This window comes from Momordica charantia, assembly GCF_013281855.1.
Source record: "Momordica charantia cultivar OHB3-1 chromosome 3 unlocalized genomic scaffold, Mcharantia_2.0 BLBB01000003.1, whole genome shotgun sequence".
In the NCBI taxonomy this organism is placed as follows: domain Eukaryota; kingdom Viridiplantae; phylum Streptophyta; class Magnoliopsida; order Cucurbitales; family Cucurbitaceae; genus Momordica; species Momordica charantia.
Window position 1 is genome coordinate 5,741,316 of NW_028275161.1, and position 19,968 is coordinate 5,761,283.

Below are 19,968 nucleotides of genomic sequence, written 5' to 3' on the forward strand. Positions count from 1 at the left end.
TAGAAAAGGATGAAAGACTATAGAGTGTCAAATGCACAAACCTAGTCCATTTGTAGCTTGTATTTGTTAATTTTCCATGTGCACAGAAGCTGATGAATAAAGGAAGAAAACAAAAAAGACAAGAAAGAAAAGAGGAAGGAGGTTGACAATGTTACATAGTCGAATCACCCAAAAATAATGTAAAGTTAATACAGTTGACCAAGTTAGCAAATTTATTTAGCAAGTACTCTGACATGTCAACTTTTCGTTAGTCAACTAACTGTCAAATAAATTTAGAGACCTCGTAAAACAATTTATCAAACTTCAAAGATTAAAAATGTCTATTTTAAAATTTTAGAGATCAAATAAACACTTAGTTCAAATCTAAAGGACTAAAAGTGTATTTTTTTTCCCTAAAAATAAATCAACCACTCGCATTTATCAAGCATCTTGATAACAATTAATTTATTTTAATTATTAACACAGTTAATTATGGTGTTTCATTTGTGGGTGTTATTGTAAATTTCAATCAACTTGAGTATTTTAGTTTAAGAGTATTAATGATAAAGATTAAGAATAGATAATTTGTAATGAAAAGCAAAATTATTCGTCAGCAACAACTTTTGGAGTTTGTAAATATGACCAAAAAAAATTGTAAATTTGAGTTTTAGTTATTTAGGACTGTTTCATTTTTTAATTCTTTGACTAATTTGTTTTTCTAACCAAGCCTCTAAAATTTACTCTCTCTCAAATTTTTGTTTCAAAAATTTTTTTTCCAGGCTCTAAACTTTTATTTTCATGTCTCTACAGTAGAGGCAACAAAAATTCTGGTAAGGTTGAGTCCCTACTTTAATAACAATTAATGAATTTTTCACCATGTCCCGTCTTCCATTATATTTTTAAATAATTAATATATATTTTATTGAATTAGTCCGAGATTATAATGATAGGAATTAGTCAGAAATACATGTCTTAATAATTGAATTATGTTTAAGTTGTCACGTAATGAATCACATTTTCTTTTATACAACAATATATATGAGCGGTAATTCAAACTCACGATTTTATAATGAGAAATAAGTGATTTAACTAGTTGAGCTAAATTCAAGTTGATATGCCAAGAATCGAGTGAAGGAACTAATATATTTCAAATTTCATATTAGAGAAAGGCAAATTTGAAGTCCATCTTTCTCCCTCTTAATAGATACTAGTTTTTTACCATGTTAAATTTGAAGTCCATCTTTCTCCCTCTCAATAGATACTAGTTTTTTACCACGTTAGAAATAGTAGAATAGCTATTTCGTGAATCACGTGGGGAGGGAGATCAGGGAACACGCGAATCAACTTGAATTTAAAAAGTTTCTAAAATGTGTGCATGCATACACACAAAGGCTCTGGCCAATTAAAAAGCTTTCTGGTTCACCCCAAAACCCTTCAAAATGTCTCTCACAATCCCAAAAAGAGAGAGCTGCCTCATTTACACTATAAATTGAAGCTTTAATCCATTGCCAAAACACAAAACCAAACATGAAGTCTCCCATCACCTCCTTAGCTTACATTTTTGTTGTTTTGTTGTTTGCATCGGTAGCTTACATTTTTGTTGTTTTGTTGTTTGCATCGGAAGCTTATGCTTATGATGGTGAAGATTTTATTGATGGTATTTCTTTTCATTTCCCTAACGACTCTTCAATTTCAAAGATTACTTACACTCAAATCGATATTTCATATTCTTCAGTTTTGAACTTCTCCATTCAAAACTGAAGGTTTGTGGGTGTCAAAATCCCAAAGCCTCGAGCAATCGTGATGCCGTTGCAAGTTTCCCACATTCAAGCATCCATCATTTGTGCCAAAAAAAAGGGCTTCCAGATACGAACACGAAGTGGTGGCCATGACTACGAGGGTTTTTCCTATGGCTCTGACGTTCCTTTTGTTGTCATTGATTTAAGTAACATTCGATCGATTGATGTTGATGTGGAACAAAATGTTGCATGGGTGCAATCCAGAGCCACCATCGGCGAACTCTACTAGGATTGGAGAGAAAAGTAAAATCCTAGGATTCCCAGTTAGGCTTTGCTCAACAGTCGGTGTTGGTGGGCACTTCAGTGGTGGTGGCTATGGTTTGATGCTTCGAAAATTTCGCCTCATTGCCGATAATGTGATTGACACTAACTTCATTGATGTCAATGGTAAGCTCCACAATCGAAAATCGATGGGAGAGGATTTGTTTTCGGCTATTAGAGGCGGAGGAGCAAACTTTGGAATTATCCTTGCATGGAAAATAAAACTCGTCCCAATTCCACCAGTGGTGACTATTTTCTCAATCACTAGAAACTTGAAACAAAATGCCACCAATCTAGTCTACCAGTGGCAATATGTGGCCAACAAACAAGATGACAGACTCATCATTAGGGTTGAGGTGTCGTGAACTCAAACAATCATCAAAATGGAAAAGGAAAAATGCAAGTAAATTTCAACTCTTTGTTCCTCGAGAAAGCCGAGAGCTTCTTCCCATTTTGCATAAGTCATTTCCTGAGCTATGGATAACCAATGAAAACTGTGTAGAAATGAGTTGGATTGAATCCGTTCTCCATTTTTCCGACTTCCCAAGTGAGCAGCCATTAAATTCTCTTCTCAATAGGAATTATGCTCTCCAAAGGCATCTTCAAAGGCAATTCCGACTATATAAATAAGCCAATCCCTAAAGCTCGCCTTGAGGATTTATGGAAATTGCTCATCGATGAAGAAGTTGAATTTGTACGAATATATCTTATCCCTTACGGTGAAAAAAGGAATGAGATTTCTGAATCAGACTCCCTTTCCACATAGAGCTGGAAACCTTTACATGATTCATTATGTGGTGTCTTGGACAGAAAGCGAAGAAAATGAAGAAAGACATATAAGTTGGATTCGTCAGCTTTACAGTTATATGACTTCATGTGTTTCAAAAAATCCAAGGGCTACGTATTTAAATTACCGAGACCTAGATATTGGAACAAACAACAAAAATGGGTACACGAGTTATGAAAAAGCAAGCATATGGGGAGTTAAATACTTCAAGGGTAATTTTAAAAGATTGGTGAAGGTAAAAACTAAAGTTGATCCTTCTAATTTCTTTAAGAGTGAGCAGAGCACTCCATCCCTTTTGCGAGAGTGGAAGGAGGGACATGAGACGTCTTGAAATATTATAGTAAGAAAGCCCCCACCCAAGAAATGGATACCTTTAAAAAGGGGGATAACTACCAAATTACAGATATGCCTATATCCAGATATATTACATCCAAGATAAAGAAAAATCAATAATATTGCTCTAATCATATGAAGTTTGATCATCATACAATACAGTAACATTACAAATAGTAATCATATAATCACAGTATGTAAAAATGTGATATACAATACATATTATAAATGTAATTGGTATATATATAGTTTGTTCTTTTATACATTCCGATACATATCATATAATCATCTTACAGAAACGAATGATGTAAATATAACCATGGTAGAGTGTAAGAAAAATGAAATTGTCTGATAAAATAATAAATATAATTTTAAACTATAAATTTAAGTGTGTGACTGACTTAAGAAGGACTTCCTTTCCGCCCACAGAGCATAGTTTCCCATCCACCTTTGGAGTTGTTTCCAGATCCGATCCTTAAGAACTGCAAATGACTACGGTTATTACGGGGCATAAAGGTAGGTAAACTCACATACTGGGGGTGGTAGGCTACTCGTTGCACCTGAAGTAAGTCACTAATAAAAACCTGTAAATCATCAGAAGTGTTCCGACTAAAAGATATCATAGATTTGTCAAAATTAATCGTCTGCCCCAAGGCTTACTCATATAAAGAAAGCAACTCCAACACCATACGACCCTCCTTTTGGAAGCTTTAAAAAATAATAAGCTATCATCAGCACAAAAAAAAAAAATGAGAGAGTGGTGGACCCAATCGTGATAAAAAGGTTCGAAAGGGACCTTCGAGAATCACCCCAGATAAGAAGCAGGAGAGATCGTGCGCACACAACAGAAAAAACACGGGGAAAGAAAATCCCCCCGCCGAAGCCCACGACTCGATCTAACACATCGTACTTTGTTACCATTAATGTTAAAAGAATACGAAACAGACGAGATACACCCCATGATCAAATTCACCCAGTTCGAGGCAAACCTCAGCTTCAACATAATATTTTCCAAAAAAACTCATTCTACTCTATCGTAAGCTTTCCTCATGTCCAGCTTAAGGGCAGACCAACCATTCTTCCCAGACGTTTTCCGTTTTAGCGAATTAATACATTTATAGCCTAAGATCGTATTATCAACCACACATCGAATAGGAATAAAGGCACTTTGATTAGGAGAGATAACATCATTCAAAATAAATTTCATGCCATTCACCAAGACTTTAAAAATCAATTTATAACCCACATTGCATAGGGAAATGGGCCGATGATCAGATATAGGTTGTGGTTCCTTGATCTTTGGAATCAACGTAATGAGAGTCTGGTTGAGATCCCGCGGAGAAACCTGTCCATTCAACACCTTGAGACAACACTGAGTTACATCGGGACCCACCACATCCCAAAACTATGGGTAAAATAAGTTGGGGAGTCCGTCGGGACCTAGAGCTTTATTTAGATGGATCTGTTTGAGAGCCGCCACAATATCATCTTCCGTAAATTTTTGGAGCAAACGCGGGTTCATATCATAACTAGCTTTCCTATCAACATCTTTCATTACACGATGGATAATCTGGACGGAGGGGAGGATGAGGAGAAAATATTAGAAAAATAATCAAAGACGAGATCTTGGAGGCCCTCACTCTCCTGCACTCATACACCATACGCATCCTCCAAACCATCAATAAAATTCACCCGTTTACGACAAGAATCACAATTATGGAACCACTTCGTGTTTTTATCCCCCAGCTAACCCAACACTCCACGGACCGTTAAATCTCCTCCTCTATAAGTAGATTCTCAAGGGACGTCTCGGCTAACAAAACTGCTTCCTTAGAGCCCCCATAAGAAGTATTACGGATTGCTTCCTGAAACTGGGACGAAGCCGTATGGATGCACCAACTATAACCCCTGTTTTTTATCTAACCTACTAACACAAAAGCAGTCGTACAAGTTTTCACTTCCTTCGCAAGATAAGTAGGGTCCACTATAGAAGACCCAGAGTTCCAGGATGATGCCACAATGTTGATACTATCGGAATGCTACAACCACACTTCCTCAAAGCGAGAAATATTACCCTGGAATGCTCAAAAGGGGCCGGACCAACCCCAAAATGAACAGCCACAGGTCGCTGGTCCGACAAGTAATAGGCCAGATGGTGAATCGAGCTGCTAAGGAATAAATTACGCCAAGTCGTATTATATAAATAGCAATCGAGCCTGTCCAAAATGGTATCGCCCCCCGTCTCAACGGTTTATTCACGTAAAGCGATCCCTAGCCTATATCCAGCCGGCCACACTCATCAACAGTACAACAAAAGGCATGGATTGCACCATCAGATTTTGGCCTTCCCCCACAGTTCTCGTGCAGATTAAGAATCTCGTTGAAGTCACCCCGAATTAACCAAGGGACTGCATCACTACCTTGTAAATGCTTCAGCAAAGTCCAAGTAGAAGAGCGACAATATTCCATCGTATTACCATAGAAACTAGTGAGACGCCACTACACAATCCCATTAGAGACTAACCCATCAATATGTGACCGACGAAAAGGAGATAAGACGGAAATCAAAATCACGCTCCCAAAGCAAAGCCAACCCGCCACTTTTACCCTTGCAGTCAACTGAAACACAACCATAATAACCAAGCTGCCGTTTCACAAACTCCAAGCCATCTTTTTGGGACTTGGTTTCAGATAGAAACACAAAGTGGGGGTTTATTTGATTGTATTGGTACACTTTTTGGAAGGTACAGGGAGACCCCACCGCCCGAACCTATCATAATGAGCAGCGGGACTGGGGGCCAGCCTCCACCAAGAATTAATCGTAGCTAGGAACGTCAGTAGCAATGTTAAGAAAAATCAGTATCAGTAGCCAACAATTCCCTATATCGTAGCTACTACTTCATATTGGAGTAGTAATTCAGTAATGTTTCCCTGATGAACGGTTGTAGAGATCAAAATGAGGGATTAACAATATAAAATATTATTAACCAAAGTAAAGTATTAACATTGTTACTGATCACTTAGAGTAGCACTACTTGCTTTTTCTTAATTTTTTTCTTATTCGTAGTATAATTTTCATAGTTTTTAGGAATATCAACTAAATTATGGCTCATCCACCAAATATTTTATCTATTAAATAACATTTATGAAAAAATCAAACTCAGCATTTTTTCATATATGACATGAATTGGTCTATGGTTCAAATTCTCGTCCATGTTATTGAAAGAAAAGAACAAAACAAAAAAGAAAAAGAAAATAATTACAAATCCTAATATTTAGATAAAATCAATAAAACTTGTAGAGCTTACATTTATGTTATTTAGGTTTTTCAAAGCCGAATAGGATTAGTGAATATGAAAATCTTTCGCTGAGTCTCATTAAAGTTGTAAAAAAAAATCATCGACAAAGGATAATTTGATTGGTCAATTTTCATTTATACTTTTATGTAGATTACTTGTTGTAGTGAAATATAATATAAAAAGATTTTATTTTCATGTTTTTGGGTTAAAAATAAAAACATTATTTGTATAGATACCATAAATATCTTTTTTAATAATAAGAATAATAATACTTGAATATCAACCACTATAAATATTTTGTGAGAATTGTTGTGAGTAGATAGGATACAATAAATTATAGGGGAGGTTAGTAAATTACGTAGACATAAACAGAAAAATAAATGAAAAATAAAATTTAGAGGACATATAGCAGCATAGGAATGCACGAGTGACTTTTTTTTTTTCATTTATTATGCTTATAAAGTTTTTACCCCAATAGAAATTTGCACCAAATTTACTATGCTCCCATTATATATCTATATACTATGTTAAAAATCAAGGATCTTTCAAAATCCAAGAATGTATTAATCAAAATATATTTCGAATATTTATAAAATAATTTAAAATTTAAAAAACTATGATTTTAGTATTATATTTTTAACTTCATGAAATTTGATTAAGTGATTAAATTAATTTACGTAACAAACTAATATAAATTTGTTGAACAAAAACTACAAATTATTTTAAATTGTTAACCATATATATAAAATAAGTGATTAGAAAATAGTAAAACAAATCATGGCTATAAAGAAAGTTATTAACGTTTTAACCAAATAAGTCATGTAATCATCTCATATTTACTTTAATTCACAAATTTAGTCATTTTATGTCGCATTTAGACAAAAATTAAAATTAAAATTATCATATTTAAAATGTAAGATATTTTATAATTAAAAAATATTTGTGCACGTGGTAATACATACTATATATGAAAGTGTGGATGAGGAAAAAATATTTTCTGAATAAAATTATCCTTTACTTTTTATTGAATACCATGTATGTCCTTTACGCCCCCACTATTCATAAATCTTCCTTCACAATTTTTTGTCGTGTCTCTTGAAAATGTAGGTACCACTCTCCTACAATTTCTCTCTCTCTCTCTTGTGTAATTGAACTAATGTAATTTGTTATATTATTTTTAAGATATTAAATGAAAGAAACCTTTCTACCTTCCCCAATCAAAATATAAACTTCTAAAATTCACGACTTTTCATTTAACCTAACATCTTTATTAATACCAATATAAAAATCCCTTAACACTATCCTAACCTAACATCTTTATTAATACCAATATAAAATCCCCTTAACACCATCCCTAACTCACACGCCCACTTTACTATATAATAATGACTTATTAAAACTAATTTATAAGAAAATTTTATATTACCTGACTTTTCTTCTTCCTCAAATTTTTAAATATATGGAAACTTCGTTTTTCACATTTTACTACATATGGATAGATAGTTGTTTTAGATTTGTCAATGCCATTTTTTAGATGGGAAGTCAAATATCATTCATCATTTTCTTTTCAATTCTATTTTCAAATTTCATCTTTGTTTTTTTTTTCAATTGTTGTATCATCACATTTTTAGAAGATTATGTGTGATTTCAGAATCATCAATGTTATGGTAATTTGAAGAAGAACAATAGAGATATATACAAGTCATGAAGATACGCTGGATTGACAATACCTCTTTTCGCAATATTATTTTTTCTAATAACCTTTTCACTTTACTGTCTTTCTATTTTATATTAGTACTATAATGATATTTTTATTTTGTGTGACGTATAATAAAAATTTCAGGATATTGTGGAGTACACTTTGAAAAAAGTGGATCATATTTTATTATGAATTGATTATATATTTCTCGATTAAACTAAACTATAGAGTAATTATCTATATTAACTCAATCAAGTCATTTGCTCACAGTGTCATTGATATTATGAATGTAACGATTCTTTCAATAAAAATAAGACAATAGGTATGATTGGTTATTTACTTTAAATATTTTGAGATATTTTTAAGATTTAATATTTAATTAATTTAAATCATAAGATATAATTTGAAAAGTTTTGCTTTTAACTCATAAAAATCAATTCAATAATTGGCGATGAGAGTCGTTTTCTCACCGTAGGTCAGCTTTTTGCCACCCATGTAATAAAACCCTACAAGGAACATCCGGGTCAATGTTGGAAGTAGATTTCAGCATACATGCGTCCAACAGTGAATGGAGGAGGAATACGACACTTGGCTTATGAAGGCTGGAGAATTACGACCAAGTGTCTACGCCTCGGCTCGGTCGTATCGGTTAAGCCAAATTTGTTCAGTGGCCGAGCCGAACAAGCTTGCTCGGACTTGTGTTCCCACGAGAGTGGTCGAACCAACTAACTTACCTCAGCTCGGTGATGCCTCCGACATACTCCACGACAGCACGCTGCATTTCACTGCAACATTAAAGAGCCGTTGAGGCTGTGTACGGAACGCTGTCGGGGTTTCTGCCTATAAATAGAATCATTTAACTCGTTTAAAGGTACGTGAACATCTCGATTATCTCTCAATTTAGTTCAGACTCTTACTGACTTTAGAATCAGAGTGCTCACTCTGCCTTGCAGGTCCAATTAAGGGAGGTCACGGTTCAACTCATTCTGTGTGAGTCGAAGTTCGCTGAGTTGGGGAATTTTCCGATTCAACATCCTTATTAAATATAATTAAGAATAAGTTATAATATTATAATTAATTCATAGAAACGAAGAGTCAAAACTATTCATTTTCGCACTCTTTGTATTCAAACCTTTGAGAGAATAGAGAAAATTAATTTGAGAAAATTGAAATTTGTAAGGATGAAGTTAATCTATTTTGAAAGAAATGAAAAAGAGAGAGAAGTTGAGGAGGTGGCATGGGAGGAAGAGATGGAGAGGATGATAGAGAAAATTTTATTTTTGAATGACAAAATTGTCCCCAAAATAAATATGAAAAATGCTTACATTAAAAGTAAAAAATAGGGAGAAATCCCCATTGCTCCGAATAGATAGATGTAACAAAACAATCCACGGTTCCTAATGGAAAGCATAACAAATCAACTTTGCCATCTACTGCCGCTAAACCATAACCCCAAGTTAAATTGGTGCTTGTTGTTGCATCAATGACCGATTTTCTTTTAAATATTACTATTTCTAAAATAATTTTTAAAATACTATAACTTCTACATTTATTTTAAAAATAATGCTTCTTAAATTTGCGTGCTACCAGGCCTACTCAACTTCAGCCACATTGTAATTATCTTGAAACCAATTTCTTCACAAAAATAGCTAAGTAATAACATTCAAGCTTCAATGACGATGCATTAGAATATCTTAGAACTTGAAATAATCACAAAAAAAAAAAAAAAAACAGGAGTCAAACATTCAATTAGCTATCAAAACTAATAGCAATTCTTCACATTGAGAGCTAATTGAACAGTTCATTACTCAAAACTTTACTGGACAAAACTACCCTGCTATAAATCTCAATCACAGCCAACCTTAAGCAACTCTCAAGTTTATGAACTGACAATGATTTTGTAAGAGCATCTGCTCTTCTCAATAGATATTTTTTCAAGTTTTACCTTTCATTCAACAACAATATCTCTCATAAAATATAACGTAACATCAATATATTTGGTCTCAAATACACACCACTTTTACTGTCACATAAGACAATATAAGCTTTATTAGGTATGTCTTAACATAATTCATTAATCAACTAAAATAGCCACAACGCCTTTTCGAAAGCTTCTATAGGTGTCGTATATTCTAATTCGATTGTTGATAGGGCCACAACAGTTTGTGTTGGGTTTGTATGGAGTGTAAATAAAGTTCCACATTAGTTAGGAAGGAAGTGATCCATGGTATATAAGAGATGACAATTATCTCCATTGGTATGAGACCTTTTGGATGAAACCAAAAGTTAAACCGTGAGAGGCGCTATGTCCAAAGCGGACAATATAATACCATTGTGGAGATATGAGAGGTACTTTTAGGACACTTGTTATCCTTAACAAAAGTTTGCTGGAAAGACTTATAGCTAGTAGTTTTCTCCCATACAGTGGAAAAAAGACCTATCAATGATCTCCTATTTCTATCAGCCACATAATGAAAATCAACAAAATCCCCCAGTTTTTTTTTCCTTCAATACTACCTTTAGAATACATCAGACCATAAGGTACATGAGACTCCTGACTGCATTTTACAGTACTCCAATATTCTTTTCCAATGCTGGACATATATCTACTCACCATACTTAATCCATGAGCAAAATCAGGTCTCGTACATACCATAAGGTACATGAGACTCCTAACTGCATTAGCTTATGGAACTGTTTCCATTTCTATTCTATCCACCTCAGTTTTTGGACATTGATCAATGAATAATTGTTAGGGCTTTTTCTACCTTTCGAAAATAAGAGACACGTGCAAGCATACATGATCACAAGTAATACTTGGGAGTAATTCTAAGGTCGAATCTCCAGGGACTTGTGCTTTTAAAATCAATTAACGAAGTGAAATGGTTCAAAATATGTAATTCTGGGTTATGTAAAAAATGGTGACAAATGTTGTTGTTTGGGGTTGCAAATATCAAGCGATTTTATAAAACACAAACTTTCTGCTTCCTATTTTAGTTTTGATGGAAAATATGGAAGTTACGCACTTTGGGGAAAAAGCACCAGCCAATATCTGGCTAGTTATTGTATTCTGAGTTCTACTCTTTCACGAACCGCTTTTGATTGCTCCGGAGCTTAGGGTAATCTACAGTCATATTTCTATGTGTGATTACAATCTTATAATGTATATATCAACTAATTTTAATTTATATTGGGTAAGAGAACCTATGTCTAGAACCGTGGTTTATGCGCTTATGTCTAAGTCACATCCCATATTGGTTTCCTATTATTTTACCTGACCTAACCTTCTTAGAGTTGGACTTTGGTGCACAAATAAGTTTTCCAGTGGCCACATGTTAAAAAGACATAAAGAGAAGTTTTTAGAAACCAACCCAAAATTACGCCAGGTGCTTTCTGGGCATTTTCCCGACCGTGTTAAAGTTAAATGATTTTGACTAAGGAATCCTACAAAGAGGTTAAAAACTAAATTAGTGCATAATTAAAGGAAAATAAATCACAAAAAAACATACGAGAAATAATTTTCATTGAATTAAAATAAGTAATAACGACGACGTACAAGGAGCTCTGGCTTAACCTTCTTCTCTTTCGAGTATGAAGGGAGTTTACACTCGCTTAAGGACGTTAAAAAAACAAAATAAACGAAGAACAAAGGAAATAGCTTGAATTGAAAGTTGAACAAAGGAGTTTTTGAAAATAGAAGGAAATAACAACATAAAAAATAACTACAATGATCTCTAAGCTAAAAAACAAAAACTACAGATAAGAGTGAATGAAATTGAAAGCAAATGAGATTGATGGGGAAGAGGTTCCCTTGTATAGGCTTTAAAGTGGTTGAACTTCTCACCAAAATAAAATAGGAGGGAATTAGTTGAGATATTGTAAACAAACTCAACTTGACTTGAATTGGGCATTTTTTATCCATTTAAATACTTGTGCATTGACTCCCTTGCCGTTCTCTAAGTGAAACACACGTTTTGGAAGAGTTCACCACCAACTATGCACCAGACAAAATTCCTGCAAAAGGAAAATCTGTGATTTTATTCCAACTTTGATCACATTTTTCTTACATTTTTCTCAAAATATCATATATTTCAAATTATCTAGAAATGTTCTATGCATGTTCTACTTTAAGAATATGTAAACATTATAAAATAAAATGAAGGGAAATAGTTCATTTTTATGGTGAAACAGGCTTATTCAGTCACATTCATACAACAAAAAGTCAACCCAAACAATAATTTAAAGTTATTTGTTCGAGGGGTGATATGATATACAATTCAACATCTTAAACCTTTTCGGCATTCTTACTGAGTATAAATGTTGGGAAAGTTTCATTTTGCCAAGTTTTTTTTGTTTCTCACCATGTAGATTCATAAAAAATATTTTAGCATATCTTAGTTTCTTCATTTCAAAAACTCCGCTTAGTTTTTGTTTTAGGCTTTTGCTTGATATTTCAATATTTATGCATAAATATTAGTTGTCAATATTTAGCATTTATGACATTTATTTATTTCCTTATATTGTAGTGGGTCTTTCTCCTGTATAAGAACATCTAAGTTGCATATATGATATGTAGCATAACATTTTTATTCTCTCAAATTCACATGGAATCAGAGCTTTAGGGAATGAAACCCTAATTCTCAAAAACCCTAGCCATCATTAGAAACCCTAGTCGTCATAAACAACTTACGACATCTTCCCTCATCGCCGGTGATCTTTTCACAGCAACTCAGCTATCACCGTTGGAATGTGCAAATTTGCCATCCATCATCGGAGACACTGTCGCCCATCTTGAATCAGCCCAACCATTCATCAATCATAGATCTCCTTCACCCGTCGTTGCAAATCCGACCGTCGTCCGTCAATCACATATCTCTGTCGACCGTCAATCGCAGAGTAATAGATCTGACCAGTGACTGTCATTGCCATCCATGATCGTCGGCCGTCTCCGCTCATCTCTGCACTTCTTTTGTGTTGGCTTCACATCAGTGTTGTCTTTATTGTCACAGATCCGCCGTTTACCTACTTAGATTCATTCGTATACCCAAATCTTGGACTCGTTCATAACAACCTAGCCGCCGCCGATATCGCCACCGTCTACAGTCGCCGCTTATCCCACCGTTGAATTCAGTTGCTGCCACATTTAGATTCAAGTTTTTTTGGGTTTTCAAACCGTAGGCCAGTTCGGTTAACAAATTAGTCCAGAACATTACTTGGTTCAACCAGTTTGGGTCGGTTCATCCGGTTCAACTTATTCTAACTTGGTTTGACTCTCTTTGTTATGGTTATGTCGTTTCTAATATCAATTTGTGGCCTGATTTGATTTGGATAATTACTATTCGGTTTGGTTCTGTTGTCAGCTTTTGTCCACGACAATTTGTTTATTTAAAATGGTCCAAATCTCAACTGACAATGATAGAGAAATTTTCAGTGTTATCCGTGGTGATTCAAGTGTAAAGCTAATTCATCAAATCCTAAAATTGCTATCCTCCAATTTACCTTCTAATAACTCACGTGTATCCTTGACACAAATTTTATTGTAAGGCTTTCTCTTGTAGTAACTCGTCTCCATGGATTATAGTTTATGAAGCTTCTGATCATATGACAAGTTCTTCTAATCTCTTTAAATCATCATATTCTAATGAAAAAGTTAGAATTACAGATGGTAGTTTTTCTTATGTTGGGGGAAAATGAAGCATTAAATTGATTTTGACTATTCAGTCTATCCTCCATGTTCTAAAATTAGCCTGTAATCATTTATCTGTCAACCAACTTTCTAAAGATTCTAACTATCGTGTTACTTTCTTTGAATCCCATTGTATTTTTCAGAATTAGAACTCAAAGAGGATAATTGGCCGTGGTAGGATGCTTGATGGTCTCTACTACTTTGATGAAGGTACTTTTAGTAATAAAATAATTCAGGGTCTTAGTAGTATTAGTTCTCTTTCTGAAAGGGAACAAACTATGCTTTGGCATCGTAGGCAAGGGCATCCCAGTTTTTTCTATTTAAAATACCTGTTTCCAAAGTTATTTAAGAGAATTGAAAGTTGTGTTTTAGCAAAAAAACATCTCTCCACATATTTTTCAATACCTTATAAAGCTTCCAAACCATTTTACTTAATTCACAGTGATATTCAGGGTCCTTCTTAAATTAGTACTCATAGTGGAAAAAGGTGGTTTATTAGTTTCATTGACGATCATACTCTCCTATCTTGGATTTATTTAATGTCAAAAAGTTATGAGGTGAAAGATATTTTCAAACACTTTTATGAGATGATTGAAACTCAACTTCAAACAAAAATTTGTATTTTACATTCTAATAATGGAACCGAGAATTTTAATGAGTTTTTGGATAATTCTTTGAAAGAAAAAGGTATGGTTCATTAGTCTAGTTGTCAGGATACTCCTCAACAAAATGAGATTGTTGAAAGAAAAAATAGGTATTTACTTGGAGTAGCACGTGCTATAATGTTTTTTGTGCATATTCAAAAATATTTATGGGGGGAAGCGGTTCTCACAGCGACCTACCTAATAAATAGAATGCTTACTAAGGTTTTAAATTACAAAACTCCTATTGAGTGCTTTAAAAATGTTTTTCCAACATCCCGCATATATTCTGATCTACCTCTCAAACTTTTTGGGTGTATTACTTACGTTTACATACCTTGTCATTTCAAGTCAAAATTTGATCATTGCACTATTAAATGTATTTTCTTAGGTTATGCTTAAGGTAAAAGATGTTATAAATGTTTTGATCCTAAAAAAAAAAAACTTTGTGTGAGTATGGATGTGTCAGTTTTAGAAAATCAACCATGTTTTACCCAAAATTTTCTTTAGGGGGAGAAAATAATGAATTTGGAAGAATTTTTTTTGGATATTTTTGTTCCTCCTCATAGTCCTATTTGTTCAGATTTTACTGGTCCTTCAATGCCAAATATAGAAACTTTCCAGTAAGGGGGGAAAATACTACAAAACAATTCTACTAATCTTGTTCTTGAGTTAAAGTTTTATACTAGATGGAACTTCAATCAAAGGAGCCAAGATAAAGTAGTTGCTTCTTCACAAAGCCAATTTGAGACTACGAGAAATGAAACTGAACTACGTAGTAATGCCTCTTCTAACCCTACCTCTTCAATAATTCAAAATACTTCTCCTAATGTTCTTGATCTTGATGTTCCCATAGCCCTAAGAAAAGGTGTGCCATGCTGTACCAAATATCACATTTCAAACTACATTTCACATAAAAAATTGTCAAATAGTCATAAAGCCTTCACATATAGGATAAATGATTTATTTGTTCCAAGGAATATACATGAAGCTTTAGAAGATGAATGCTTTAAAGCATAATAATGCATGGGAGATAGTAGAGTTGCCGAAAGAGAAGAAACTAGTGGGATGTAGATGAGTATTTACCATAAAATGTAATGATGACAGTAGTGAGAAATACAAGGCTAGACTAGTAGCTAAAGGCTTCACTCAATCCTATGGGCTCGATTATCAGGAAATATTTGCTCCTGTTGCAAAAATTAACTCTATTAGAGTTCTTTTGTCCCTTGCAGTTAATTTAGATTGGCCTCTCGACCAGCTTGATGTGAAAAATGTTTTTCTTAATGGCAACCTTAATGAAGAAGTTTTTATGAACTTACAACCTGGTTTTGAAAAGGAACTTGGATGTAGTAAATTCTACAAATTAAATAAATACTCTATAGCCTTAAACAGTCTCCTAAAGCTTGGTTCGAATCATTTGGAAAAGTCGTATTTAGCTATGGATTTCTTCAGAGTCAAGCTGATCATACTATATTTATAAACACTCCGAGAATGATAAAATCTAAATTTTCATTGTTTATGTAGATGATATTATTCTCATTGGTGATGATGAAATAGGTCTAGCGGATCTTAAGAATAATCTTTCAAGTGAGTTCCAAATCAAGGATTTAGGAACTTTGAAATATTTCATAGGGATGAAATTTGCAAAATCGAAGAAAGGTATATTTGTTAATAAAAGAAAATATGTTCTTGACTTACTTGGACAAACACGATTACTTGGTTGCAGGACTGTAGAAACTCCTATTGAACTGAGCTTGAAATTAAGCAACAAACTCAGAAGAAGTAAAAGACAGGTAACGATACGAGAGACCTGTGGAAAGATTAATTTATTTGTCTTATACGCGGCCGGATATTGCATTCGATGTAAGCATGGTAAGTCAATTTATGCATGCACCTGGACCGACTCATTTTGAAGCTGCATACACACTATTGAGATATTTGAAGGGAACTCCTGGAAAAGCTACCCTGTTTAAAAAGAACAATCACATTCAAAGTAGAAGTTTATACTCATGCAAATTGGGTTGGAAGTGCTACCGATAGAAGATCTACTTCGGGATACTATTCCTTTGTTGGAGGAAATTTGGTTACATGGCGAAGCAAAAAGCAAAATGTGGTGGGGAAAAGTAGCATTGAAGCAAAGTTTAAAGTATTAGTTCATGGAATTTGTGAAGGTATATGAATCAAAAGGATACTTGAAGAATTGAAGGTTCCCAAGACAACACCTATACGGATTTATTGTGACAACAAGTATGCCATATCTATAGCTCATAACCATATTCTACATGACTTTACGGATTTATGAAGTATTCGATTTTTTCCTCCATGGCCAATTTCCACTTATCTTAATCATTGAAACTCATTGATTTTGTAAATATCATTGGCTTCACGATCTGCAATATCAGTATTCACATATCTTGCTGATGGCCTTATTTCTCTCCTCTCCCTATCACGAGCAAGATTGTAATTACTTCAGGTTGAATATCAGAGGCTGATGGCTGTTGGACATTTTCATCATTTACCTCTTGATTTAATGAATTATTACTAGTACTTTTTTTGGTAATTCAAGTTTTCCAGTTCAAGAGTGTTTTATAAAAACTATCATCAACTTGTAGGTCTGCACTTGAAGTTTCATCAGCTGTTTTTGCTTCCTCGAAGGTTACACATATCAACTTATCATGCATTTCATGCACCATAGCCTATATACCTTTTGCACCTTGTGGATATCCGAGGAACAAAATTTTTTTTCCTATGTGATAAGTTTTCCTTCCTTGTTATGTGGATATGCAGTACATCGAAACACTCTTAAATGATTCGAATCAGGTGGATCATTGGATCACTTTTCCATTGGAGTTTTAAGTTCGATAGCAGCCAATAGGCTCCTATGCACAAGGTAAGTTGCTGTCATCAAGGCCTCACTCATTAGAATTGGAAATTAAGCAGCTTACTCTCTTTCTAGGAGGGTTTTATTCATTCTTTCGGCTAATCCACTTTGCTGCGACGTTCCCTTTACTGTTAAATGCCTTCTTATCCATTCCTTATTACAAAATTATTTGAATTTCATGCTGAGAAACTCAAATCCATTATCAGTTATTAAGCATTTCACCTTCCTTTCTGTTTGTTTCTCAACCAAAATTTTCCATTACAGAAACTTCTTAAAAGTTTCATCTTTTTTTTTTTTTTAAGTAAATAGGTTCATACTATTCGAGAGTAATCATCAATCGTTGAACCTTTCATAGTTGGAGTTTTATCCGGTCTCCATAAATATGTTTGAACATAGTCAAGAGCTCCTTTTGATAAATGGTGACTTTTTGAATAGGTAAATTTAAAACCCTTGTGCAAGTGTACACAAATGGCATAGCAAGTCATAAAAAGATCGAACCCACAATGATTAATTTACTAAACACTTCACTTTACTCAAGAACTAGACAAGCAAATAGAATATAGTTTAATGCTTAATTAATTTCTACGACATATGTAAATGTTCATAAATCTTACAATTAGAATAACTAGGAAAATAACCAACTCTTAGCTCAAGCCTACGAGACTGAACGAGAGAGGTTAAGGTTTGATTGATGGGGGGGGGGGGGGGGGGGGGGGGGCTATTGTGTATTTACTTTGACATTAGCGAATGATGCTCCAGAAACAAAGATATTAGTAAAACTGGCCAAACTGACACAACATCTTCCCAGATTGCGTAGATTCAATGATGCTCATGTTTTACCCAGAACATCAGCGATTTAGCTTAGTTTTTACCCATGCTAGGTGGGTCTTATTCCTAAATATCCACACTCTATACTCAAATGTATATCTCGTACAAGTTAAAGCCATACACTCTATTACAATCTTCCACAAGTTAACAAATAGCTCACTCAATATGGTGATCAAGCACATTAAACTTATGAAGATATAAACAAACTACAACTTAGCAGTAACATCTTTATGTTGGGATAATGGACCCAAAACAAGAAACACATGTCGTATGAAGAAAATGATTATAATTTTTTTTTTCCTATAAGGATTAGGATATTTGGACCCCGATAAATTAAGTCATTTTGTTTAGGTTTTGTATAATGTGTTGTTGTACATGAAAGTGGCGACTGAACGTGTAGGTGCATGAAATTTTAGAGGGCAGCGATAATGGTATTTGGTTGAGTTTCAGAGGCGAGATCCCGTTGAGCATCGTCGGTAACTTATTTTCGTGGGTATTTGGTGAGATTTGTCATTCTTGTTTCCTAAGATTCTATTGTTATAGTTCCTAGAGGCGAGGTGACTTTGTTAAGGCCTCTAGATTTGAGAGTTTATTGTATTTGCTCATTATATTATCCCAATACCATTGTGGAGATACTTGGGGTACTTTGGGTACTGTTGTCCTTAAGAAGTGGTATCAGAGCTGTAAGGTTCAGCGTCATGGGATCTAGTGAAAATTCACATCACTAATTCAGATGGGTTTTGAGATTTGATGGGGAAAATTTTAGGTTTTGGAAGATGCAAGTTATGGATTTTCTTACATACAAGAAGATACACAAAACCTTGAAGGAACGATAGGTTGGGATGATAGACAAGGAATGGGTGGAGATGGATGAACAGGTTGTAGCGATCATCAGGTTGTGCTTGTAAATGAATGTAGCAAGTCTCATGGTGAGTCAGAAAACGATGATGGTGAAGGGATGTAAATCTCGCAGAGGAAACGACGAACGTGTTCTTGAATTTTCAGGAACAAAAAACCACACTTATAAAGAAAAATACAGGGGAAGAAAATTTCCTTTGCCTTTGGAGAGCCGTTCTTCAAGGAATCACCAACGAAACCAATCTGTTTCAGCACCACCGGTCTCCCCGCTATCATTTGGGAACGTTGATCTTGCTTGTGGGAGCAACGATTGGAAGAATGAACTTCAGAGAGAGATTGATTGGTTGAGAAGGGAGGAAAATGTCCTAGAAAAAACTTTCTCTATTTTGCAGAACAAAACTGTAAAACCCAAACTCCCCACATCATAATCAACATCACACTCCCCTTGTAGAGAAGTGTTTTAATATATTAATAATTAAGTATAATTAATATATATATATACATACATATATAATTAATTAACTAATCTTATTAGTTAATTATTAATCTAATTAATAATTAATTATATATATATAATTAATTATTAATTAGATTAATAAGTAATTATATATATATACACACTAATTAAATAAATAATTAACACATAATTATTTGTTGCCAAAATATAATCATATTCTAAAACATTTCTGTCGTATAACCTATAGTTGTAATGTACATCTTATGCACATCATTTTTAACCTATAGTTTTAATATGAATCATATTCATATTGATTTTATTGGAATTTTATTCAGATGATTTCTCTCCTAATATATAGTTTCAATTTAGAATTAACCATATATTATAATGTATTAATGTACATACATTTAATCCCTTGAGCAATTTGAACATTACAAATTCGTCCAAAAAAAACTTGATC

General features: G+C 33.9%; 1 pseudogene; it reads left to right on the plus strand.

Annotated features, from left to right (window-relative positions):
- Positions 1-1,506: 1,506 nt before the first annotated feature.
- Positions 1,507-3,157, plus strand: LOC111012190 (tetrahydroberberine oxidase-like; annotated as a pseudogene).
- The last annotated feature ends 16,811 nt before the right edge of the window (positions 3,158-19,968 follow it).